Source organism: Myotis daubentonii, chromosome 13 (assembly GCF_963259705.1).
Source record: "Myotis daubentonii chromosome 13, mMyoDau2.1, whole genome shotgun sequence".
In the NCBI taxonomy this organism is placed as follows: Eukaryota; Metazoa; Chordata; class Mammalia; order Chiroptera; family Vespertilionidae; genus Myotis; species Myotis daubentonii.
In genome coordinates, this window is record NC_081852.1 from 28623053 (window position 1) to 28649775 (window position 26723).

Sequence of the window (26723 nt, forward strand, 5' to 3'; positions counted from 1 at the left end):
CATCTAAATCTACAGCTCAATGAATTAGAAAGAGAGCAACAAGAAAAGCCGAGAGTGAGCAGAAGGAAGGAGATAATAAAGATTAGAGCAGAAATAAATGACATAGAGACCAAAAAAACAATACAGAAAATCAATGAAACAAAGAGCTGGTTCTTTGAAAGGATAAACAAGATTGACAAACCTCTAGCCAGGCTCACCAAGAAGCAAAGAGAAAGGACCCAAATCAACAAAATCAGAAATGATAGTGGCGAAATAACAACAGATCCCACAGAAATACAAATGATTGTTAATAAATACTATGGACAACTCTACTCCAACAAACTAGACAACTTGGAGGAAATGGACATATTCCCAGAAAAATATAACATTCTAAAACTTGATCAGGAAGAATCTAAAAATCTCAATAGGCCAATAACTATGGAAGAAATTGAAGCAGTCATCAAAAAGCTTCCAGCAAACAAAAGCTCCCAGACGGCTTCACAGGGGAGTTTTACCAAACATTCAAGGAAGAACTAAAACCTATCCTCCTCAGACTACTACAAAAAATTCAAGAGGAAGGAACACTTCCAAGCTCATTCTATGAAGCCAGCATCACCCTAATAACAAAACCAGGTAAAGACAACACAATGAAAGAGAATTACAGGCCAATATCCCTCATGAACATAGATGCCAAAATCCTCAACAAAATCTTAGCAAATCGGATCCAGCAGTACATCAGAAAGATCATACACCACGACCAAGTAGGATTTATCCCAGGGATGCAAGGATGGTACAATATCTGCAAATCAATAAACATGATACATCACATAAACAAATTGAAAGAAAAAAACCACATAGTCATATCAATTGATGCAGAAAAAGCGTTTGACAAAATTCAACACCCATTTTTGATAAAAACTCTCAGCAAGGTGGGAATTGAAGGATCATACCTCAACATAATAAAAGCCATATATGACAAACCCACAGCCAACATCATACTCAATGGACAAAAACTAACACCATTTCCCCTAAGAACAGGAACAAGACAGGGATGCCCACTCTCAACACTCCTGTTCGACATAGTACTGGAAGTATTAGCCATTGCAATTAGACAAGAAGAAGAAATAAAAGGCATCCAAATTGGAAAAGAAGAAGTAAAACTGTCCTTATTTGCAGATGACATGATTTTATACTTAAAAAACCCTAAAGACTCCATCAATAAACTATTAGACTTAATAAAAGAATTCGGCAATGTAGCAGGATACAAATTAAATGCCAAGAAATCTATGGCACTTCTATACACCAATAGTGAATGTGCAGAAAGAGAGACTAAAAAAGCAATCCCATTTACCATCGCACCAAAATAATTAAGCTACCTAGGAATAAACTTAACTAAAGAGGTAAAAGACCTCTTCTCAGAAAACTACAGGACGTTGAAAAAAGAGATAGAGGAAGACATAAAGAGATGGAAGAACATACCATGTTCTTGGATTGGTAGAATCAACATCATTAAAATGTCCATACTGCCCAAAGCAATCTATAAATTCAACGCGCTTCCCATTAAAATACCAATGGCATATTTCACAGACCTAGAACATACTCTCCAAAAATTCATCTGGAATAATAAAAGACCCCGAATAGCTGCAGCGATCCTGAGAAAGAACAAAGTAGGTGGGATCTCAATACCAGATATCAAGCTGTATTACAAAGCCACTGTTCTCAAAACTGCCTGGTACTGGCACAAGAACAGACATATAGATCAATGGAATAGAATAGAGAGCCCAGAAATCAGCCCCAACCAATACGCTCAATTAATATTTGACAAAGGAGGCAAGAACATACATTGGAGTCAAGATAGTCTCTTCAATACATGGTGTTGGGAAAATTGGACAGATACATGCAAGAAAATGAAACTGGACCACCAACTTACACTATACACAAAAATAAACTCAAAATGGATAAAGGACTTAAATATACGACGGGAAACCATACAAATACTAGAAAAATCCAAAGGCAACAAAATCTCAGACATATGCCGAAGCAATTTCTTCACCGATAAAGCTCCTAGGGCATTGGAAACTAAAGAGAAAATAAACAAATGGGACTACATCAAAATAAAAAGCTTTTGCACAGCAAAAGAAACCATCAACAAAACAACAAGAAAACCCACTGTGTGGGAAAACATATTTGCCAATGTCATATCTGATAAGGGCCTAATCTCCAAAATTTATAGGGAACTCATACAACTTAACAAAAGGAAGATAAACAATCCAATCAAAAAAATGGGCAAAGGATCTAAATAGACACCTTTCAAAAGAGGACATTCAGAAAGCCAAGAGACATATGAAAACATGCTCAAAGTCACTAATCATCCGAGAGATGCAAATCAAAACAACAATGAGGTACCATCTCACACCTGTCAGACTGGCTATCATCAACAAATCAACAAACGACAAGTGCTGGAGAGGATGTGGAGAAAAAGGAACACTTGTGCACTGCTGGTGGGAATGCAGACTGCTGCAGCCACTATGGAAGACAGTATGGAGTTTCCTCAAAAAACTAAAAATGGAACTCCCATTTGACCCTGTGATCCCACTTCTAGGAATATATCCCAGGAAACCAGAAACACCAATCAGAAAGGATATATGTACCCCTATGTTCATAGCAGCACAATTCACCATAGCTAAGATCTGGAAACTGCCTAAGTGCCCATCTGTAGATGAATGGATTAGAAAACTGTGGTACATCTACACGATGGAATACTATGCTGCTATAAAAAAGAAGGAACTCTTAACCATTTGCAACAGCATGGATGGAACTGGAGAGCATTATGCTAAGTGAAATAAGCCAGTCAATGAAGGAAAAATACCACATGATGCCACTCATTTCTGGAGAATAAAGACCATTATAAACTTATGAACAAAAATAGATACAGAGGCAGAGCTGCCTGGAACAGACTGTCAAACTACAGCAGGAAGGCCGGGGAAGGTGGGAGGGCAGGAGGGGGGGTGGGTAAGAGATCAACCAAAGGACTTGTATGCATGCATATAAGCAGAACCAATGGACATAAGACACTGGGGGGTAGGGGAGGCCAGGGGATTGTCAAGGGCGGGGGAAAAAAAAAGGAGACATATGTAATACTTTTTGTAATACTTTAAGCAATAAAAAAAATAAAAAATAAAAAAAGAGCTTAAAATTTCACAATATTGAGTATTTCTATCAAAGGAGAAACTATGCCTCTTGTCCAAGCTCTTTTTTTATGTTCTTCAGTAAAGGTTACAGTTTGTTTATTTGAGTTTCGCATATTATTTTGACTTTTTCATACATTTCTAAAACTTTTCTTACTTTTGTGAATGGAGTTTTTATTCCAATATATTTTCTAATTATATTGTTTAAGATAAGTCATAAAATGTTAATGGGAATGTTTATAATATTTCATATTTTAGCTTTAGTTTTGGGAAATGCATACTTTTATATTGTTAAGTATCATCCTATCTAATAAAAGAGAAAAATGGTAATTGGCGTACAACGATACCCTTTTCATTGGCTAATCAGGGCTATATGCAAATTAACTGCCAACTAAGATGGCGGTTAATTTGCATATGTAGGCACAATGCAGGGAGGCGAAAGGGAAAGCAGGAAGAAGCCCCCTGCCACTGACAGTGATCGGAAACCCAGGGGGGAGCTAAGAGCTGGGGGGCAGGGCAAAGGCGGCCCTGAGGCCGCCTTTGCCCTTCCCCCCAGCCATGATCCGAGAATCAGGCGCCTTTGCCGCCCTGGCCAGTGATAGCAGGAAGTAGGGGTGGAGCCAGCGATGGGAGCTGGGCACGGTCGAAGCTGGCAGTCCCGGGAGCTAGGGGTCCCTTGCCTGGGCCTAAAGTGAAGCCCACGATCACGGGGCTGCTGCAGCTGCGGGTCCCCGCTGCCCGGGCTGGACACCTAGGCCAGAGGTGTTAGGCTTGGGCAGGGGCGGAGCCTGCAACCACAGGGAGCTGGGGGTCCCCTGCCCAGGCCTGACACCTCTGCCGGAGGCCTCAGGCCTGGTCAAGGGGCCGATCCGGTGATTGGTGATTGGAGGGTGATGAGGGTCAACTCCTCTGGCCGAGGCATCAGGCCTGGGTGGGGGGCGGAGCCGGGGATTGGGGGGATATGATGGTCCCCTTGCCCAGGCCTGAAGCCTGGGTCAGAGGTGTCAGGCTTGGGCGGGGGGTGGAGCAAGCGATCAGAGGGAGATGGGGGTCCCCTGCCCAGTCATGATGCCTGGGCCAGAGGCCTCAGGCCTGGGCGGGGGCCAGAGCCAGTGATCGGGGGGAGATGGGGGTCCCCTGTCCAAGCCTGACACCTCTGGCGGAGGCGTCAGGCCTGGGCAAGGGGCCGATCAGGCAATTGGAGGGTGATGGGTGTCTATGCCTCTGGCCGAGGCATCAGGCCTGGGCTGGGATTGGAGGGTGATGGGGGTCAACGCCTGAGGGCTCCCAGTATGTGAGAGGGGGCAGGCTGGGCTGAGGGACACTCCCCCCCCCACACACACACACCCAGTGCACGAATTTCGTGCACCGGGCCCCTAGTATATATATATTTTTTAAAAATATATATTTTATTGATTTTTTACAGAGAGGAAGGGAGAGAGATAGAGAGTTAGAAACATCGATGAGAGAGAAACATCGATCAGCTGCCTCCTGCACATCTCCTACTGGGGATATGCCCGCAACCCAGGTACATGCCCTTGACCGGAATCCAACCTGGGACCTTTCAGTTCGCAGGCCGACGCTCTATCCACTGAGCCAAACCGGTTTCGGCCATATTATATATTTTTAATTGAGGTAACATTGTAACATTATATAAGTTTCAGGTTTACAACATTATAATTCGGTATCTATATACATCAAAAGTCTAGTTTCCATCTGTCACCATTTATTTGACTCCCTTTACCCATTTTGCTTTCCCCCACACCCCTTCCCTCTGGTAATCACCAAATGTTTTGTTTTATATTCCACATATGAGTGAAATATGATTTTGCCCATTTCCTTTTGAAAAAATATGTTTTCACTGATTTCAGAGAGAGGGAGGGAGAGGAGGAGAAAGATATAAACATCAATGATGAGAGAGAATCATTGACAGGCTGCCTCCTCCATGCTCCCTACAAGGGATGGAGCCTGAAACCCAGACATGTGCCCTGACCTGTAATCAAGCCGTGCCCTCCTGGTTCATGGGTCGATACTCAACCACTGAACAACACTGGCTGGGTGCCCTTTTCCTGTTTTTAAAAAAATTATTGATTTTAGAGAGAGAGGAAGAGAGAAACATTGCTTTGTTGTTCCACTTACTTACTATTCATAATTTGTTTTACTGAGACCTGGGAAAGCACTGATCAGACTACATGTTTGGTTTAAGATACAGGAAGCCAAGGCTTTCTTAATACTTCCTGAAACTCTAGGCATTTAGAAGCAAATTATATACTGGTATTATTTTACTCCATTAGTAACTGTATCCAATAAGTAATATATTTAACCAAATGACTTTCTGTACAATTAACAAAGTGTTTTTAAAGCATATTTATGAAAAGTAATTGATGAAAGTTTTCCATTTGGCAATTATGCTGGACTTTTTATTATTAATTGGAAATCAATTTCTAAGCACCTAGAAGATACAGGCATTTGATAAAAATTAACATTTTTTTCTGAGAAATGTATCCCAGAGATTAATAAAATTTATTTCTAAAATAAATTTGACAAGCTGTTAGATTAATACCTGTATTAATACTTTTCATTAGATAAACTTACAGTGGCTTTCCCCAATGAATTAGTAAATATTTATTTTTTAACTTAGTTTTTTAAACTTTTTCCAGTAAATTATCTATTTGTGAACTAAAAATAACCAACTTGATTGGCTGGCTTCACTCATAGCACTAACCTGTCTTTTGACCACCCACTTTAGAGATTAAAACATGCACACCCACGCACACACCCCACACACACTACACGCCGAAAGTTTGAACTTTACTTCATGTTTAAATAATAATCTCTATGGAAAAACATGCTTATTTTTATAGCTTTCTTTAAACAAACTGGGCCTGCTTTTCATAAATAATTTATAACTATTTTAATTTAAAAGTGGTTGATTGCGTGTTTTCCAGTGAATTGACTACTTCTTCGATTGAACTGAACAGCTTTGCTATAGCCCGAACCTGACCCTGACTTTGGAAATTAAAACACCTACACACATCATCGTGTTCAAATACACACCCAAACACTGACCTTTGCTTCATGTCAAAAATAATAATCTCTTATGGAAAATCATGCTGCATTTATGCCAAACAAGTAGGAAGATTTCATTCCAACTGTGCTTCAGGAAGAATTTTCCTGTTAAAACTCCATCCAGGTCCCTTTAGTCCATTAAGTGCTCCTACAGGCAAGTGTGTAAACGACTTCAGCTTGTTTACTGCACACCAAGCCTGAACCACGCTGACCAGCATCCATTTAAAGCCTGTCATAACCTAGTCTTTTACCCATTAAGTTACATTTTCCAATATTCTCCGATACATAGCTCTGCTCAAAGTGAGCAGTCTCTTCCCTGTTTTCTGGTTAAAATGTAACAACCATTCTTGTCTTCATGACCTTGTTCATACTGTTAATAATTTCCACCCTCTCAAGTGTGAAATGGTCTTTGCTAACTTTTCTACATTCTGTCCTTCTTTGTAGGGCCACTTCCATTCCCAACTCCTAAGCAAAGTTTTATTTTGCTGTCAAATTCCACAATGATGCTTCCCTTTCCTGATCTTATATCTTATTTTTAAACTAAAGCTTGTCTGTTAATTCCCTAAATATTTAATTTTACCTTTTCAAATAGATTGCATATTCTCTCTAATGTCAGGTACCATGTGATACACTTCTTTAAAAAAATCTTCACCCGAGGATGTTTTGTAAATCCTCCCTTGAGGATATTTTTCCATTGGTTTTTAGAGAGTGGAAGGGAGAGAGGGAGGAGAGAAAATATGGATGTGAGAGAGATACATTGATTGGGTGCCTCCTGCAGGCACCAGGATCATGGCGGGGATCGAACCTACAACACAATTACGTGCTTTGTCCGGTAATTGAACCCGAGACCCTTTGGTGTGTGGGCCAATGCTCTAACCACTGAGAACACCAGCCAGGGCTGAAGGGCGTTTTTCTTCATTGATTTTAGAGAGAAAGGAAGGGGGGGGGGGAGAGAGAGAAACATCAATGTGAGAGAGAAACATCAATCAGTTGCCTCCTGTAGGTGCCCCAACTGGGGATGGAACCAATAACCTATGTATGTACCGGAAATCGAACCCACAACCTTCCAGTGTACAGGGAGATGCTCCAACCAACTGAGCCAGGGCCAGATCGTTCTTATTTTCAACAGTCATAAAGCACAGTACTAAGCACATAATAGCTTTTGGTTGTTAAACAAAAATATCAGAAATCTGTTTAATTTTCTCTATTTATAACTGAATTTTTACCTCGAGGTAGAGCCCAATTAAAAACACACACTAAGTTATTGTCAGGCTTTGCTTTTCCTGTTTAAGTGCTTAAAGGATTTAATTTTACATTAAAAATAACACTAGGTAATTTGAAGCCTTTGATGTCCCAATAAGGAAGAATATCGATGATTTTATTTTAAAAAATAAGAATTCATATAAACATGGAAAATGTAGCTTTTAATTCAGAGGAAAGACTCCCCAAAGTCATTTCCTGAATATGTTCTTAGAGTTTGTCTTTGTTTCTCATTTTTTGGTTATTTCTTCCTTTTCTTCAAAACCTTGTGGGGCTGTTAGGAGGATGAAGTTCTCAGAGCTGTGCCTGACACTTAGTTAAGAGCTCAGTAAGTGTTAGCCATTGTGTTATTTTCTTTTGTTTCTTTTATTATGACATCCCCCACCCCCCAATACAAGCCTGGTAAAATATACAAAAACATTATTTATTATTATGTTGCTTATTGGTATCTAAAAATACAGTTAAGGATAAGAGAGTAGCAAGCTAAATGCCCTCAGAAGTACCTAGTATTTGCCTATAGGAAAGTTTGGATTTTATTCCTACCTTTCTAAATAAATGTTTATTAATGATCTCATGTGTGTAAAGCAGTGTGGGGAGGCACATAATATTCAAAAATAGATCCTGCTAATTTTCTACAATATGACTATCTTATTTCAGCAACTAGAAATAATGTTATTTAAAATGTAGAGGAGAAGAGACATAAATAATTCAAGATTGAAAGTTAAAAGTGCCTCAAGAAAGGTACAGATAAAACGAGAGTTCACAGGGTAATGGAAGAGCTATTTTCAGTTTAGGGGGTTAATAATTCATAAAAGAGAGAGGGTTTGAAATGAACTTTGGTGATAGAGCTAGTTTTGGACAAGCATCCATTGGAGGGAGGTGGGAAGATGTGATAGATTAGGGATGGCTGCAAATCTGTCATTCCCCACATTGAGCGGTGTCCTTTATTTCCCCTCTGCTTGCAGGCTAGCTGGCTCTGTGACTGCTTTCATCAATGCACCCTGGGTGTGGTCAAGTGACACTGTGCCAGTTCTGAGCCTAGCCTCTAAGGCAGCGGTTCTCAACCTGTGGGTCGTGACCCCTTTGGGGGTCGAATGACCCTTTCACGGGGGTTGCCTAAGACCATCGGAAAACATATATATAATTACATATTGTTTTTGTGATTAATCACTATGCTTTAATTATGTTCAATTTGTAACAATGAAAATACATCCTGCATATCAGATATTTACATTACGATTCATAACAGTAGCAAAATTGCAGTTATGAAGTAGCAATGAAAATAATTTTATGGTTGGGGGTCACCACAACATGAGGAACTGTATTAAAGGGTCATGGCATTAGGAAGGTTGAGAACCTCTGCTCTAAGGGGGCTGGGAGCTTCTGCTTCCACCCTCCTTGTGGACCCCAGCAGTGTAATCAGCGCAGCTAACCACATGGAGAGATTACACGTAGAGCCCAGGTAGAGAGAGGTCGGCTTCCAGTGCTTTGTATTTTCTTGGTGACTAATAAAGTTGGACACGCCTTTTTATTTGGTATCTTCTTCTGTGAAGTGTATGTTCAGTTTTTTGCCCATTTTTTTCCTATTGGCTTATCTGTCTCATATCTTATGGATTTGTAATTCTTTATCTATTGTGAATATATCTTTGTCACATACATTTTATGAAAAATATTTTCCCCCAACCTACCTGAAATTTTGCCCTAATTGTGTCTTTTGTTGAAAAGAAGTTCTCAATATTAATGTATGACAGTTTATCAGCATTTTCTTTATGGTTAGTATTTTTTTGTGACCTATTTATGGCCATGATGATATTTTTCTGGTTTCTTCTATAACTTAAAAAGTTTTACCCTTTATGTTTAGATCTACAGTGCATTTGGAATTAATCTGTTAACATTGTGAGCTAAGAGTCCAGATTCATTATTTTCCTTGTGAAATATACACTCAATCAGCATCACTTATTGAAAAGGCCATGTTTCCTCCTCTGCACTATATTGACACTTTTGTCATAAACTAAATGACCGTGTAAGTGTAGGTCTCATTCTGCACTCTTATTCTCTTCCGGTGGTCTACTTGTCCACCATTAAGCTCAACACATTGCTTAAGTTACTATACATTTATAAATATTGAAACAGGTTAGTATAAATCCTTCAATTCTCTTCTTCAAGATTGTTTTAGCTTTTTTTTTTTTTTTGCCTTTTGCAATTCTTTAGACATTACAGAATCAGCTTGTCAGTTACATGCACAAAACCTGTTGGGATTTTTAATGAGATTATGATGAATCTGTATATCAATTTGAAGAGAATTGACATTTTTATTATATTGATTCCTCCGATCCATATCCACTATGTATTCCTCCATTGTTTAGATGTTCTTTACTTTCATTCAATAGCATATATGCTTTACACATTTCTAGTTAGGTATGCTTTTTTTATTAATTGATTGACTTTTAGAGAGAGAAAGGGAGAGAGAGGAGAGAAACACTGATGTGAGAGAAACATCCATCAGTTGCCTCCTGCACATGTCCCAGTTGTGGACTGAACCCACAACTTCAGTATGTGCCCTGACTGGGAATCAAAACTGTCACCTTACAGTATACAGGAAGATGCTCCAACCAACTGAGCCACATGGGCCAAGGCCAGTTGGATACGCTTTTTGATGCAGTTGTAAATGTTGTCATTTTATTAAATTTTATTTCCTAACTAGAGGCCCGGTGCACGAAATTTGTGCACTGGGGTGGGGGTGTCCCTCAGTCCAGCCTGCCCCCTCTTACAGTCCGGGAGCCTTCAGGGCTTGTCCTACTGACAGCTTAGGCATGGGGAGTGGGCCTAAGCTGCAGTCTGGCCTCCCTCTGCAGGAGGTGACCAGGCTGATCAGGGGATGGCGCCACCCCCATCACCCCACTGCTGCTGCCACTGCTGGCCGCCATAGCCACCAAGGTGTTTTCAACAACACAGACTTTTCAGTCCCTTCAACATGAAAAAAATGACAACTTTCTTTAGGCATTTTCAAGATGTCTCTTTCATAGAATGTGACATTTCTTTCTTTCTTTTTTACCCTCACCTGAGGATATTTTTCCATTGATTTTTAGAGAGTGTGGAAGAGAGAAACGTCAATGTGAGAGTGACACTTCGATTGTTTGCTTCCTACATGAGCCCTGACCTGGGCCCCAGCCAGGGAGGAGCCTGCAACCTAGGTACATGCCCTTGATCAGAATCGAACCCAGATCCTGCGGTTGGCAGGCCGAGGCTCTATCCACTGAGCCAAACCGGCTAGGGCAGGATATGACATTTCTTAGCTCCTCCAGCAGCAGACCTTCATTTTTCCCTTCAGGAGTGAGGTGGAAAAACCCTAGATCAGCTTCTAGGATTGTTATTACCCAAGTTACCAAGAATATTACCAGTGGCATACAGGGAGCTTAGCCAATGAGCAGCCAGAAAAGGTGTTTCCTCTGCAGCTCACGTGCAGAGGCCCTCCTGTGTGTGTCTGCCGGGATGGGGGCATGCTCCAAGCCACACTGCGGCTGCTGGGAGGAGGTCACCGGCCCTGTGTGTGTCCACTGCGCCAGTCGTGACTGTTAAGGCCTCCTGGACAAATTTGCATATTACCTCTCTCTCTGTGTGTGTGTGTGTGTGTGTAGATAGATAGATAGTTTCTTGCTAATATATAGAATTCTCTTTTTTTATTGGTCATTTGTCCATTGGTTTACAATATTGTTTTATATGGTGGAATAATTTTTCAGTAAATTCTTTTGCACTCTAAATATACAATCAGATCAAATGTGAAAGTGAGTTTTTAAATTTCACTTTCCCATATCTGTACTCCCATTTTTCCCTGCCATACTGCACTGGCCAAGATTGCCAGTGTATACTGAATAAAAGCAGTGACAGCATCATCCTTATTCCCATTCTCAGGGGGAAAGGGTTTCAATATTTGACTAATTATGATCACTATAACCATTAAGTTTTTTCCACATTTGCTAACAGATTTTATGATGATTGGGTATTAAATTTTATGAAATGATTGTTCTGTTTCTAATGAGACTGATTGATCCTGAAATATTAAACAAACATTGCATACCTGAAATAAATTTAACTTGCTCATGGTATTCTATCTTTTCATATACCATTGGGTTTGATTTGTTAATATCTTGCTTAGAATTTTTACATGTATGTTCATAAGGGCAATACAGCCAGAATTTTCCTTTTTTGTAATGTCCTTATCAAGTTTAGGTATTAAGGTGATGTTGCTATTTTTCTAAACTTGAAAAGCTTATATAAGATTAGTTTTATTTCTTTCTTAAATATGAAGATATATGGCCTTGGAAATTTCCTGTGGAAAGTATTTTAATTACATTCCATTTCTTTGACATAGAACTATTTTAATTTTCCAAATTTTATCATTTTATCTAGTATAAAATTTAGACATAATGTTTCTTATATCATCTTATTTTTTAATGTTTGTGTGAACTTTTGAGATGCCCCAATTTATTACTGACATTTCATTCTTTCTAAAGAATCACCAAGTAGGCTTGTAGTTTTCTCTTTTGGTTGTATAGTTTCTATTTTATTAATTTCTGCTCTTAGCTTTTTAATTTCCTTGCTTACTCTTTCTTTGAGTGAAATTTGGCATTTTAAAAATTTAACTTCTCTAACTTGATCTCTGGCTCCAGAGTCTGGGATCTTTTGCCAGTATCCATAAAACGTGAAAGCTAAATTGTAAAGTATGTAAAATCTCAGACCCTCCACAGTTCATGACAATAATATTCCCTTATTTTCCTTCCAATATTTGTAGACATTTTAGTGATGTCTTAAGAATCAGCCCATGCCTACAGTAGAAAGCTGTCATAGAGTGTCAGGCTTACTTCTATACACCCACCTTCTTCCTGGGATCTTTATCTCTTAATCCTAGCAGCCTTGGCTTTTCCATACTCAAATTCTGTTTTCTTAGTTTTATGAAACTGCCAAAAGTTTGACTGGCTTCTCTGCTTCTTAGGGGCAGCCTTCGCTGTTTCTTAACTTTTTGCCTTGTACGTCCTAAAACAAAAGTCCCTAGGGGAAAAGCAGCGCACAAATATTGGGCTTACTTTAAAAATATTGGCTCACTTCTCTCTGAGACCATGGCCCTTAAGTCCTTAGTTCCTTGGAAAATCTCCAAAGCCTTCAAATGGATTTTAAAAAATGTATTCACTTTTCTATTTGCTCTTGATTAAAGCATGGCTGTTATAAGATACTCCATCAGAGCTGGAAACAGATGTGCAGAATGGTTGTTTCACTGAAGTATTTTTCACATTAGAAAGATACATAACTATTTGTAAATTTTGTGCTTTATTTTTTAATGACCCCCCAAAACATGTTTCTACTGTTTTGAACAATCCTATCTAATAAAAGACAAAAAGGGTAATTAACTGTACCTCTGCTACACTTTCCATTGGCTAATCAGCACCATAGCAAATCAACCGCCATCCAAGATGGTGGCTAATTTGCATACTGCAGGCAGGGCTGGCCAGCACCAGACGCCATCCGGGCTGGGCGCGGCCCTGGACGGCCAGGCTTAGGCGGTGCCATCGCGTCACCTAAGCCCCACCCCAGCCGGGACCCCCGTGTGCTGCCTAAGCCCCACTGCCAGCTGGGACCCCACTGCGATCCCAGAGCAGGCAAGTGCAGAAGGCGGGTGGCCCCCAGGTGGGCCTGCTCCTGGGATCGCCATGGTGATCCCAGAGGAGGCAAGTGCGGAGGGTGGGCGCCCCCAGGTGCGCCTGCTGCTGGGATCATGGCGATCCCAGAGCAGGGAAGTGCGGAGGGTAGCGAGGCCCCAGGTGGGCCTGTTCCTGGGATCGCCATGGCATCTCAGAGCAGGAAAGTTCCTACAGGCAGCACCCAGCAGGGCCTGCCCCCAATCTCTGAAGGGATCCAGTGATCCATGAGCAGGAAAGCACAGCCTGCAGGCAGCACCTCACCCTGGCCACAGCTCAAGGGAGAGAAAAACACACAGTGGAGGCCAGGAGCCTGAGAGATCAACACAGAGAGGCGCCTGCTCCAAGCCTCCATAGTGTGGCTGGTGGCAGGCCCCCAGCAGACACACAGACTCACACACACACACACACACACACACACATACACACACACAGAACGCCTGCTCCAAGCCTCTGCTGCCAGACTGTGGCCGTCAGTAGGACATCCACTGAGGGCTCCCGGACTGTGAGAGGGGCAGGCTGGGCTGAGGGAACCCCACCCCCCAGTGCACGAATTTCGTGCACCAGGCTTCTAGTGATAATATATTAGAGTTCACTGTATATTCAGGGACTATCAATAGTATCACAACTGCTTTTAGGATCCAAAGTGTGTTCAACCGAAATTTAGGGTTTCTTTAGTTAACTCAAGACCTCCTTAACCCTTTGAGTGCCAACCAATATCCTAGGAACTATGCTAAAATTGCCATGGCATTTTTGCTGATTTTACAGCAGTTTAGGAAAAAAATTACGAATCGCAAGTAAATGAAGTTACATATTCAAAAACTTAAGGAAACCTTTACTACATTGACATATTTAGCAATATCATCATCACTAATAAAAGCAGACTTAGAGCCGAAATCGGTTTGGCTCAGTGGATAGAGCGTCGGTCTGTGGACTGAAAGGTCCCAGGTTCGATTCCGGTCAAGGGCATGTACCTGGGTTGCAGGCACATCCCCAGTAGGAGGTGTGCAGGAGGCAGCTGATCGATGTTTCTCTCTCATCGATGTTTCTAACTCTCTATCTCTCTCCCTTCCTCTCTGTAAAAAAATCAATAAAATATTTTTTTTTTTTAAAAAAAAGCAGACTTAGAACTGGACGCCATTTTGAAGCTTTGATAGTGTTCCCAGCACTTTTGGCGAAAAACAGGAGGTGCGCAATCGCGCTCCCCAGCACTCTAGGGGTTAAAGAAACTATTATAATGAAGTCTCTATCATTATCTCTTTCTCTATATCTATGTTTACACAAACGCAAGTGCACACATGAGTTCAGCATCTCTAGCCTCCAGCCGCAATGCTGTGTTAGGAACCAAAATCTGTCAATAGAACAAAAGGTTTCCATGGACCGTATACACAAAAAAGCTCACCAAAATATTTATTTAAAATAGTAATTAGGTAAGTTGTTCTTGTTTTTTGGCAAATAAATGCATTACAATCTTAAATCATTGTCTTCATTTTGTATATAAAAATTTAAACTTCCCAATTATGTAAAATGCTTATTTTATGAAGTCACTCATGCTTTAATTCATGTCTTTCACCCTTTAATTCATTTTATACTTTTGAAATAGCTGGTGGAGCTTATGTTACCACAAACATTTCCTTTAATCTGAAAAATATGTTTTTTGAAAAGCCACTCAACTCAAATAAGACCCTAAGTAAAGCTTCTTTCTCTAAATCAGTTTAAATTAGTTGCATTTTAGATTGTGATGCAGTGCTGAAGCCCTAAGAAAAATGAGAGAAATAGCATTCAGTTTTGTCAGTTATGTATACACTAGAGGCCTGGTAAATGAAATTCCTGCACAGAAGGGGGGTGGGAGGGAGGTCCATCAGCCCGGCCTGCAACCTCTCGCAATCCGGGACCGCAGGCTCCTAACCACTCTGCCTGCCTGATCACCCCTAACCACCTCTGCTTGCCTGCCTGCTGCCTGATCACCCCTAACCACTCTGCATGCCTTTCTGATGCCCCTAACTGCTCACCTGCCTGCCTGTGCCTGTCCACCCCTAACTGCTCGCCTGCCTGCCTAATCGCCCCTAACCACCTCTGCTTGCCTGCCTGCTGCCTGATCACCCCTAACCACTCTGCATGCCTTTCTGATGCCCCTAACTGCTCGCCTGCCTGCCTGTGCCTGTCCACCCCTAACTGCTCGCCTGCCTGCCTAATCGCCCCTAACCGCCTCTACCTTGGCCCCCCGCTGCCGCAGCTTTGTCCGGAAGGACGTTGGAATAACGCCTGGAAGGTCGTTTGGCTGTCTGGTCTAATTAGCATATTACGCTTTTATTATTATAGATTTTTTTCTATTTTTAAACTGATAAGAACAGATACTACACTTGATCTTAGCCAAAAGGCCGAGAAGCGATTTTTTTTTTCTATTTTTAGAGAAGAGGACAAGTCAGGCCAATGGCGATTTAAATAACTTTTTATAAAAAATCTTCTTTTTGTCTTTGTTTTTAGTAGTTGTTGAAGTCCCTTTTGGTATGCAAACTGAATCTGTGTAAAGGCACTGATTTTGTGTATTTGTGTAAATGTACTATGCATTTACTGTGAAAATTTAACTGAGTTTTTATGCTTACGGCATATAGCTAATAAAAGTCCAAATATTTTAGCCATGTTTTAATCAAAGGTGACTATCTTAAACTAACTTAATTCCAAATGCCTGGCCTTATTTTAACTTAATGGGTCTATGTCTAAGCACTAATCTAATTTTAAGCTTTTTGTTTATTCCAAGTAAAGTCAAACAATATGTACATTTGTTAAGAATAATCTTTGGGCAACACTTGAGTTGACATATCCCATTTGAAATGATTTGGGGTGCCTCTTTTGAGTAACCTATCCAAACTGTTTCTTCTTATGATTTGTAGAAATAAGAGAAATAAAATTAACTGTCTTCTACTCAAAATTAACTGTTGAATGTTAAATATTTTCCACATCTATTCATTTTGGATTTATTGAAATAAGTTTCAGAAGTGGGGCCTCTTCCAAATTCTTAGAGCATTTTAACCATAAAAGGCTAAAAATTTTTGCAATCCCATGGGCAGTAATCTGATATTTAGAAGTTGTTTTTTTTTTAAAGGAATTAATGGAATATAAACTTTCACAATTAGAACTCCATGTGTGATCCATCACAGACATTATTTCAGTGTCTATAATGTGCCAGGAACTTGAGATACAAAGGGGGCAAAAGAAAGGGAAACAACATTTATGGAGTACTCCCTATTTTCCAGATATTTCAACTGTTACCTAGTTTACTTCTTACAGCATTTCTATAAGGATAGGAAGTGTTATCTCAATTTTAAAAACAAGGTGTCCACAGCTCAGTAGGGTTAAGTAATTCGTCTATAATTATAAAGGCAGCAGATGGAGATGGAATTTAAACACAGGTAGAGGAATGAATGGAAAGGAAGGTAAATCATAAACTGACCAATTCCATTTCATTATCAAAATAAGACATTTACTCATTCATTCAATTACTCACACAGTTGGTACCTGGTATGTGCCTGTCTTTATGTTGAGCACTGGGGATGCAAAATGAGGTAAGTACTGACAGACATGGACCCTGAACTCAAAGGTTCCTAGCACAGTGGGTGGTACTAGGTTCGAAGTGCTGTGAGAGAGGAATGCCCAAGATGCTGAGCCCGGAAGAAGGGAAACTAAATTAGTTTGTTAGCTGACTCGCTCTCTTCTATCTTGCTTATCCTTAAACTATGGGAGGCAGATATGATTCCTCTTATTTTATAGATGAAGAGCTTCATAGAGATTGAGCTTCATAAAGATGAAAAGAACTGTCAATGACAACCCAACTAGAAGTGGGGAGGGCTTACCTTTGAACCAAGCTCTTGCATTAGCTTCTGTTTTCACTTTGTGCTAAACCTGAAGTAGTTGTACCAGCTATTCAGAGAATACTTATTGAAGTGTTGTGTCCAGTGTAGATCTTACTGGAAATTTTTAAAAAGGATTTCATTCAGCACTCTTTTCTCACTAATACTATTAAACATTCACTTAGTGTTTAAGAACGTACAAACATGTCATAGGAATGGCAAATGTAATCTATATCCCACACCTGGTTCCCCACATCCCAGGGACAATGGTTAGTAAGTGTAAACAGGTTGCACATTATTTAATCTCTCATATGGCAGGGAAGCTCAGGCACATCCTCCTGACTGAGGGGAGGCCACCACTGAGTTCAGCCTTCAGTTATCCAGCCTAGCAGACTAATAAAGTGTCTCTGGGGGACTCAAGCCACACTTTCAAGTCCTGAATTCTGAGTGAATGCCCTACATGATCCCATTCCTCCTGCTCAATCTCTGATCTCATTACTTGTTTCATCCTCTTTTGTCTGGTACTGTTAAAGTCAACTCAACCATGTCCCTCAGTGTTGCATCCCCATTTCCCCCCTCTCCTGGCCAATAAGTTGTCTGAATATCACACACAAATTTGGACAACCCAGTTCAGAATCCTATTTTGAGGGTGAGTTTCCTGAGGCCACTTCTGTTATCAAATACTACATAATCAGGGTTCTATGTGAAAAACAGCAGACCGATGCTGGGTAACTGATGAGGACTTAATAAAAGGCTATTTACAAATACATAGCCCATTTAGGGGAAAGTAACAAGGATGGTTTGGCATCTTATATGTTCTCATCCCTGGGCCTAATGGGAAGGTGAGGGAGCAGTTTCCAGAATAAAGAGGGAAGAGCTATATAGACAGGACAGGAACTAACCTTCTGTAGAGGATACGCCCAAAATGCAGTGACCCAACTGGGAGGGAGTAGGAAGTAAGGACACTTCAGCTGTACTCTTTTCTCACCCATGTTGTCAACTGGCCCAGCTAGATGTCAGAGGGTAAAAGAGCCTATTGGTGATTTCCATAAACTTTGGCCTTCTGAGCACAGAGTAGGCTATAAAAGGTAGAAAGTGGTTCTGAACAGGCAAACAGAAGACAACCAACATAAAGTATAGCATAGGGAGTTTAATCAATAACACTGTGATAACTCTGTATGGTGCCAGATGGGTATTAGACTTAGAGTGATCTAAGGCATATATAAATATCTAATAACTATGTTGTACACCTGAAACTTATATAATATTGTATGTCAATTATAACTGGAAAATAAATTAAAAAAATACATCCATGCAATAGGCTAAATATTTAATGTAGGGTTGTTTATGGTATTTAAAATCTATGTAATACTATTAATAAAAACATACAAAGTAATAAAAAGTAATAAAAAGTAATAAAAGCTTAAATAATTAAAAAATATATTTAGAAAATAGGTATATTCAAGTATAATTTTTTTTTACCTAGATAACTATGTTTAATAGGTGACTGCACACATTTTGTGTAAATGGAGCGATTAAATATTCAGAACTTTAGCCAGAGTTTATCTTAAGAAACAGTTCAAGTCTTAAAAAATTTACATTTATATCACATTTATGCTCATTTGTAATTAATGACCACTTTACTTCAAAACATTCATTATTTAACAAAGAATAATAAAGCACTTTCCCTCTTCTTTTCTCAATTTTGGCTGTAATTTAATATACAGTAGAGTGTCCATTTTCATAAACTATATAAGAAGAAGCATACATATCTGGGTAGCAATATTTATTATACAAAAAATGACATCTGGGGTTCTTGGGTAGAAAGCATAAAGAATTTGAAAAACTTGTAAAAGTGATAAGTAATTTAAAATTACTTAGTTATAATATTATTTATATGATCCTTTACTTTTTTAGAGAGCATGTTTGGAGAGTAATAAAGTTAAACCATGTCCTCTTTTGTTTTTTAATTGTTGAAGCTTTTGTGGGTAAACAATATTATGACATGCTACTTCACTTACAAGTGGTCTAAAGTTTTCCTTAAACCAGCGGTCGCCAACCTTTCGGACCTCATGGACTACCAGTAGTTTGCAGACCACCGGATGGCGACCGCTGGAACAGTCTCTTTCATCCAAGACTTTCTTTGGTGCCTCCAGGGATGAATTCAAAGCCTTTGCAGAGGAAATTTGGGACAGTAGTTAATTAAGCATGTGGATAATAGGCCTCAAGTTTCATGTCTTTAAAATATGGTTAATGTGGTGCCTACCTCTATGGTTGCAAAGATGATACGTGTTGATACTTAAAGTGCTTTGACAGTTGGCATGTAGTAGATGCTGAACTAATTTAACTTCCCTTTCCCTTACACTTGTGTCTAGGTGACTTCTATAGTCTCCAGATCTCCATAACAAGCTCAAAGGAGTATTTGTGATCCACTAATCCCCAGATTTGTGAACGCTCTCTAATACATCTCTCTACAGTTAACCTGTATTTTTTCTCTACAATTTTTGCTTATAACTATTTTTCTGTGGGTTTATTAATGTCCATTTCTCTCACTAGACTATTTACCATTATTAGTAACTATGTTTGTTTTTCTACCAATGTCACATACAGGCAATAAAAGTAATATTTATAAACAAACTAACATTAAGTTCTCAGAGCATGGTACATATACCACATTTGTTTTATAATTATCTTGATTATTAAAGGTGGCGATATACACCAACCTGAACGTTACAGACAACACCTAGAACTAGATCTGCATTTACAAGACAGTGACCTTGAACTTGCAATTGTTCCTTAGGGCAAAGCTTGTTGAACATTAACTGTGTAGCATCATTTCCCCTCTGGGACTCAAATGCATACCCATTCCTGTTCCTGAGCCAAAGAATGCACTGAGTCCAACATCTGCCTAGCTCAGGCCCCAGGTGAACTTGATTGTATAGTCATCAGGAGTAAGCCTTGCTTATAAAAAACAGCTTCAAACACTTAAACACTTCTCTTTATAATTCTAGTCTGAGTTGATAAAAAACATATTGTTTTCAAATGAATGATTTTTATTTGCACAACTCAAAAGAAATTGAAATTTGGTTACACAATGAACAGATATTTATTAAGCACCTCTTATGAGCAATCTAGTTAGGAGATGAGCTATGCATGTGGATAATTTGATTTTTTACTAGAATTACAGGAGGCTTCTTTGGGAGTGAAGAGCAGGCCAGAGTGCATGGTATAGAAGCAGCCTGACACAGGAGAGGCAAAAATGAAAGACAAAGAAGTGAACATTTGGAGGGTGATTGAAATATGGAGTAAAAGAGAGAGATTTCAACTACTGTTGTGAACAGGAAGTGTATTAGTTATCTGTTGTTGTGTAACAAATTTCCCCAAATTCAGCAGCTTTGTTTCTACAATAAGCATTTAGTATCTCACCATTCTGCTAGTCAGGAACCTGGGAGTGGCTCCCAGGTTCTCTCACAGGTTGCAGTCAAGCTGCTGCTCTGTCTGCAGTGATGTCAGGCTCACCTTGGGGAAGATCTGCCCAGCTCACTCATGTGGCTGTAGGCAGGCTTCAGGGCCTTGCCCCGTGGGCCTCTCCAGAAGCTTCTTGCATGTCCTCACCACATAGCAGCTGGATTTACCCAGTGCAAATGATTAGAGAGAGAGAGAGAGCAAAAGAGTGCAAGCCACAAGGTAACCACAAGTTGGAAGCCACAGTTTTTTCACAGCCTAATCTTGGAGGTGACACCATCATTTCCACCACATTCTAGTCTCTAGAAGCTGGTAACTAAGCCTGGCTCACATTCAAGGAGAGAGGAATACATCTCTTGAGAAGTATTAAATTTGTGAGCATATTTTTAAAAACGACAGAGGAACCATGGAGGGACATGGAAATATACAGATCTCTTTGTGCTGCCTTATGTGTAATATCTAAAGATATAAAGAGTCACAGTTGATTCTAACTCACAGGAATCAACTGTGTTTGTGTGTATATGTGTGTATGTCTGACTGTGTGTGTTTCAAGAGGCAGCAGCCAACTTCAAGGCAACCCAGCTATAGTCAGAGGACATACAAACTGACACTGCAAGGCATACTGCCTTAAGTGTCAAGTCTCAAGAGTGGTTTACAGAAGGAAGATTAGCATGGTCTAAGGAAGTCAAGAATGGCTTCATAGAGGGAAACACAAGTTGCTCCAGATTTTGCATTTCACTATGTGATATTTATTTAATATAGCTTGCATTTTATTGACAAAAAATAATTAAAGTCAGATTTTCACTGCTTAAATGGAATAAAAATATCTGCATTCATCTGTTAGTTATATGTATAATTTTTCCCATCTAAAATATTTAATCTTTAAGTTTCTACACATTAAATATGTAGGGCAGAAAAATATTCTCTGAATAATGGACAGTATCTCCCCACAGGCACTGGCAGATGTATATGATACTGTGTGTACCATCAGGCATGCAAATCCCAAAATAAGGTTAAGTAGGTTGCTGCTCCCACCTAAATTCTTGTTAGTCCAAAGCCATGCTCTGGGAGCTATGAAACTCCATATGCATCAGTTAAACTTGACACACTTGCTATGGTCATTAGTACTTTAAGAAAACAGAAGAAATAAGCAACTTAAAAACAAAACAAAACACAAAAACAATCTACCTCATCTATCCTTACCTTATTTCCTTGATCAGGTACAGAGCTAGTTTGCACAGAAAACTCCCCCTCACCCCTTCACTCCTATAGTGTCAATGGTGCTGATGCAGCCTAATTTGCATAGGAAGTTGCTCAATTCCAATCAGAATAGCAATAGGATGACCTGTTTCTAAGCATGTCTATTCTCTCTTGATTGACTCTTCACTTGCATGCTTTTCTGCACAATGCACACTTGCATATTCTCAGCCATCTGTCAAACACTCACCAAGCCTTAAGATTGGCCTAGTAATCAAATTTGAATACTATGGAAACACTGGTATATGGCCCAATATTATAAAACTATGACCAAAATTATTTTTAAAGAAAGTAATCAATAAAAATATGTCACCCTACAGTCTCGCTTGACATATTTGAGTACATAAATTTATTAACACTTAAGTCTGCATTCACCAAGACAGAGCTAGCATTTATGACTTCCTAGTTATAAACAACAATAGCTCTCTATCCATGCTACTGTAGCAGACCAACATGATTTCCAGCTTGTTGGACAGAATCTCTTTTGTCATTCTATTAGTTATGCTACCCAGAGTAAGACAGGCTCATCATAAATTGTGGACTTTCCTACCAAAAAGAACATTTGGAAGTATACTTATGGGAAGAATAGGACAAAATAGTTTAAATTGGAATTGTCCTAGGAAATCCTAGAAGAATCTGGGATAGATGGTCAGGTACTTATAGAAGACCTGGCTCAATCTCCTATCCAATGTTTAAACAACTTTACAAAGTATCTTTCAACAAAAATCCTATAATTAAATTTGGAATATAGTCAACGAAGATATAGCTTATTACCTCTCAATTCATTCAATAGAATGTATTAAGTGCCTTCCATTTGCCAGGACCTGTGCTAAGTGTTGGTAGTGAAAAAGTGAGGAGGGCACATCTTATCCTTTCCATTTCTGGATACATCCATTATTTAAATAGTGCTGCACATACTAGTCAAAAAATTCTCCCCCAGAAGAGCCAGCCACTGGTATTTGGTCTGCCACCTGGGAGTTCTACAGATAAGACAAATCTTTTTTATTTTGCCAGACCTTTAGATTTGCAGACAGCTATTAAATCTTCTTTGAATTTTTTTCATCGGAGGCCTCTAGTCCTGAAAAATCTAGGTTCTCTTCCTCTCAACACATGTTGATTTGAATGTGTCCCTTTTCAAATGTGGGTTGCTGAACCTTATTTAGTCCATTTTAGACATGTCTGGACATTTTCTTTAAACCAGAAACTTGGATTATTAATGGATTCTGCTGAGTATGTAATCACAGACTAGAGACATATTGATTTTTCTTAGACTCCATTCTTCCCCCTACTTCTCGCCATCTATTAGTCAGATAGCATCTTAAATAATAGAGTAAACCCCTGTAGCTAGAGTCCTTGTTTTTTAGGTCTTATTGTGATCACCCTGGACATTTTGGTGATTTATATAACTCATGAATAATAAAATGCTCATCCTCGAGTAACAATTAAATCTTCATTTGCAATAGAACCTTTTGCTTTAGGGAAGAAGAACACCGCCTAATCACATAAACATGAAATGCACATCTTCAAAAATAAAACAGACATTTTCATAATGTTATGCAATCTCTTAAAGTTAAATAAGCAAGGAAAAAATAATACTGAAAAAACACACAAAAGGAAATGGAATACTACTTTGACAGTTTAAATCTTTATCTTAAAAAACAACTGCATTCAATAAAACATGCTGATTGCCAAAAGTAATTTCAGGATGTATAGACAAGTGGAAAAAACAAGCAAAGATTATCTGGTATACTGTCAACATCAAATGACTAACTACTGCTAATAATCTGATGTTTGTCTTTTAGGACCTATTCTCTCTCTCTCTCTCTCTCTCTCTCTCTCTCTCTCTATATATATATATATATATATATATATATATATATATATATACACACACACAAGACCTGATGTACGAAATTTGTGCAAGAGTAGGCCTTTCTTTCCCCAGCTGCCGGCACTGGCTTCCCTCTGGCATCTGGGACCCGGGCTTCCCTCGCAGCCTTGGCTTCAGCTTCATCCAGAAGGTTGTCCAGCCTAATTAGCTATCATGCTTTTATTATTATAGATATGTGTGTGTGTGTATGTATGTGTGTGTGTGTATATATATGTATATATATATATACTTATAAACTGCAATCACAATAGATACATTTAATAGTCTGTTTTTCACTTAATTAACACAGTGTGAATAACTTTCCATCATAAGTACAACACTATATGAGTACTCTTCATGATGACAGAATTATAATGAGGAATCACACATTTTTAAAACTTCCTGCTAATGACAAACATTTAGGTACTTCACCATCTGACAGTTTTTCTTCTATTATAAACAAATATATGCACACATAATTCTGTCCACTTCCCTGATTATCTCCTTGGGATAAACTCAAAGAAGTATAATTTTTGGCTCAAAAAGATAAACACATTTTAAAATTTGATATATCATGCCAAACTGCTCTCTGGAAAGTTTACCAAATTTACATTCCTACCATCCATGTACGAGAGTGCCCTTCATCATTCTCTCACAAGACAATGTGTCAGCATTTTAATTTTTAAGAATCTGATCATTTGCATTTCTTTGAGTACTGCAAAGCGTAAAATTCTTTGCACAAGTTATCTGGCCACTTATATATCTTCTCTTCTAAATATGCTTTGTTAACTTTTTCATTAGTATGCTCACCTTTTTCTCATTGATTTGTAAGAAATAATTATATAGAATATTAAGACTGTTAAGCCTTTCTGTCATTTATACTGTAAATTTTTTAAAAGTCTGTTTGACTTTTGTTTTTCAGTATTTCCTTTCTCAAAAATAGAATTTTTAAATTTTGATGTGGTAAAAAATATTAGTGGTTTCTGGGATCTTAGTCTCAATTTATAATAGGCATACCTTTTATATATTAATCATTCCCAAGGTGGTCCATATAAAGTAGGACCATAATTAAAGATAACTAAGCATATTTGATTTTAATATCAGCTTTTAATTTTCCAGTCATGGGTTTAATAATTAATATTTAAAAAGGTTAATTTAGATTTTTCAGTCTATAAACAAAAATTATATTCCAAATAGAATGTTTTGAAATTAATCAAGGAAATAAAAATTTTCTTTTTTCATATTGATTTAGTAAACAATTATTGAAAACTAGGTGAATGTATATACAGTTGACCCTTGAACAACATGGATTGGTTCTAAGACCCCTGAGGATACTAAAATCCAAGTCTCATATAAAATGGTGTAAAACAATGCATAGTGTTTGCCCTCTCCTTTGGGATTCCCAACCACGGATGAAAAATACTCTTTTTGACCTGTGATTAGTAGAATCTTTGGATGCAAAACCCAGGAATAAAGAGAGCCGGCTGCATATTTATTTTAAAAACAACAACGCATATGTGGACCCGCACAATTCAAATCTATGCTATCCAAGAGTAAACTGCAGTTCCTATACTGAGAAAAAGAAAGTCAGTTACCCAGGTCTCACAGAGCTACAAGATGTAGCGCTATAATTAGAAAGTATTGAATACTGAGGAAATAAGTAAAAAGTAATGTTGGATAAAGTATTTTTCCCTCCCTCCATTTTTTTCTTTTTTTCTATCTTTTCCTTTCCTTCTTTGTTTGATTCTTTAGGAGAGGTGTTCCTCAAACTAAGCTATGAGGAAATAGATTTTGGTTGGCAGATAGAAGGTTGGAGAGCCTTTCAGGTAGTAGGAAGAGCTTAATTCAAGGCAGAAATAAGTAGAAAACCTGTAATTATGAAAAGAACAACATAAAACTCCATAGAAAACTGGTCACAGAGGAGCTGAGATTAATGCTAGTTGGCCCATGGATGGAAAGACTTGAGTGACAGGTTCAAGAGTTTAGGTGCCATATGATCCTTGATGGAAGCCATCTTTAAATTATGCTTCTGCCATTTATCAATTATTTTACTGGAGAAAGATTCCTTGAATTTCTCTTAAAAGATTTATATTTAGGAAGGGATGATTATTTTTCTGTGCTTTGGAGAAAAAGGACTAGGGTGAAGTTTGATAAATTGTATACCCAAGTGTCAACCATTTTCTTTAAATGATAGATTCTAAAGTCAGTTAGTCACACATGCCAGGTGGAACAGATTTTAACACAACCATTTTTGATTCATTTTCTTTAGCAACACCCAATGTGAGTAGGTCAAACTACAAATTATGTCCTGTATGATTTTCCCTTCCAGCGGTTTGCTAATACAATCATCCAAAAAGTAAAAAAAAAAGCCTTTTTCAAGATTACAAATATCATCTGGATAAGTTTAGATTATTTTGATAGGTACATCTCAAGGGTAAACTGAAGAGGAAAAAGATACCTTTGTAGCTACGCTTCAACTGCCTTCCTCCTCTCCAAAATATGATCCAACATGCAATGTTGTTTTTGCCTATTTTTTTTCCATAAAAGGGTGAGGGTTTACATAAGTCTCATATTTTGTTTATTCAGGAAACTATAACTCTATAAAGACAGAAAATAAAATGTATGTTTCTACCTGATTCTTTTCCCCTCAAAGCCTAACAATTTTTAAGCACAGTGTCACTAACACCCATAATCTGTGTTGATTTTGAAGTAGGAAGAAAAAAGTGTTTTCTTTATTTTGTTTTTGCTTCAGGAATAAGTGCTCAGAACATGAAATTATATACAATTGAAATTCACTGCTTTTAGAGAGGTCTGAGTTTTCTACATTTGCTGACTTTAAGTGGTATTATTTTGGGTTATGAAAGGCTGCCAAAATATGACTCTAGGCAAGGTAACTACTTAGGTATATTTATCATACCCTTTAAATATCTAAATTTATCACATTTACAATATCAGGTTCTACTGTAGGACCACTGGGAAAACGGACTCCACCAACAGCTGCACAGACTGGGCAATGGACAACTCCATTAAGCACAGAGACTGCATTGTGAATAGTGCCCCCTGGAATTGTGCGAGGTTTGTGTGAAAATGC

General features: G+C 38.7%; 1 protein-coding gene and 1 pseudogene across 2 annotated transcripts in view; both read right to left on the bottom strand.

Moving 5' to 3' along the window:
- Nucleotides 1-26723, bottom strand: part of CABCOCO1 (ciliary associated calcium binding coiled-coil 1) — a 117272-nt gene that overhangs the window by 43769 nt on the left and 46780 nt on the right. The window lies entirely within an intron of this gene.
- LOC132215051 (U2 spliceosomal RNA) lies at nucleotides 15457-15582 on the bottom strand (annotated as a pseudogene).